The 1,307-nt window shown below is 34.9% G+C and overlaps 1 pseudogene; it reads right to left on the reverse strand.

Annotated features, from left to right (window-relative positions):
• Positions 1-806: 806 nt before the first annotated feature.
• Positions 807-982, reverse strand: LOC111812184 (annotated as a pseudogene).
• Between the last annotated feature and the right edge of the window lie 325 nt (positions 983-1,307).

The raw sequence follows: 1,307 nt of genomic DNA on the forward strand, positions 1-1,307 counted from the left end.
CTGTGAGTAGTGTCTACCATGATACCTTCCTTTGGATCCAGCCGATTATGGACTGAAACCTCTACAAAATATGACCTACATGAGCCTTTTTCTTTTTAACTTTGGGTGTCTGGTGTTTCACCTCAGTAATGAGAAAAGTAACTGACACAGGCAGAAAAATTTTAGTTACACAAATCAGCGCTTATACGACTTTATGAATCTTTCTAACAGATATTTTCATTTCTTCAGAAGACATTCTTCTGTAATATTTTCATAATCTTTTTGTCCTTCTTTAGTATACCTAACCCTCCAAAATGCAGCAACTAATCTATCATAAACCAACATCACAGGATTCCTGGTGTTACCTCTGATACAGCATAATCACATTCCCAACAAGCTAATAAATTATTATTAAAGTAATTAATTAGGTTTTTATTTTTTTACTCACAGGAAATTAATGGCCAGTAAAAATAGAGATTGAGATCTAAGAATCAAACTTCTATTTTCTGTATAACAGACAGCAACAATTCTTTAAAAACCAATAACAATAAGTTTGAGGAATGTGTTTCCTCAACATGTTCTTATTGACTGATCCACAGTTAAAGACCTCACTACCCTGATATGGCCCTTTCTCCCATCTGGGTCCATGATGTTTACCACCAGCATGAATTATGGTTATGGAGACAGAATTGTGAAACCTGCTTAGGATCTCTGTGGGATCTGTAATAGTCTCACTGTATCTATCGGTAGTTTCTTTGGCTTTTTAGCTACTTGGAGAGCCTGTCTCAAAGAGCCTAATCTACCTCTACTGACATCCATTCAACTTCATCACTAGCAAGAACTAAAAACTTGAGCAAGTCTACATACTGGTGTCAGAAGCCAATGGGGAAGACCCTCTGGAGTTTGATACATAAGAAAAACTACAGCTCAATAAAGGATGTATCAGATATTAAACTGATAAGAACAGATACTGCACTTGATCTTAGCCAAAAGGTCTTGCTTTATCTTGGTCTTAAACATCTAGTAGAAAAGTATGTAAATGAAATATAGAAAGTGAAGCCATATTAATATGCCGAGCTGCAAAAAGCTTAAGTCAACAACTTCTGACATTGCCAGTCCTGCGGATAACCCACTAGTATTATGGACTTCTGAAGTATATTGGAATATTATGTTGAATTCACACACCTACAATATTTAAATGACAATGAAATACCCTTCTCTGACAAAATGAAACAAAAAAGGAGACACAAATGAAGGACCATTTTGTATCTGTATATTAAGTATAGGATATTAATTCAATGAATAGAAAGATTTGTACTAGTAGTGTT

This window comes from Octodon degus, unplaced genomic scaffold (genome assembly GCF_000260255.1).
Source record: "Octodon degus isolate 3935 unplaced genomic scaffold, OctDeg1.0 scaffold00115, whole genome shotgun sequence".
NCBI lineage: Eukaryota > Metazoa > Chordata > Mammalia > Rodentia > Octodontidae > Octodon > Octodon degus.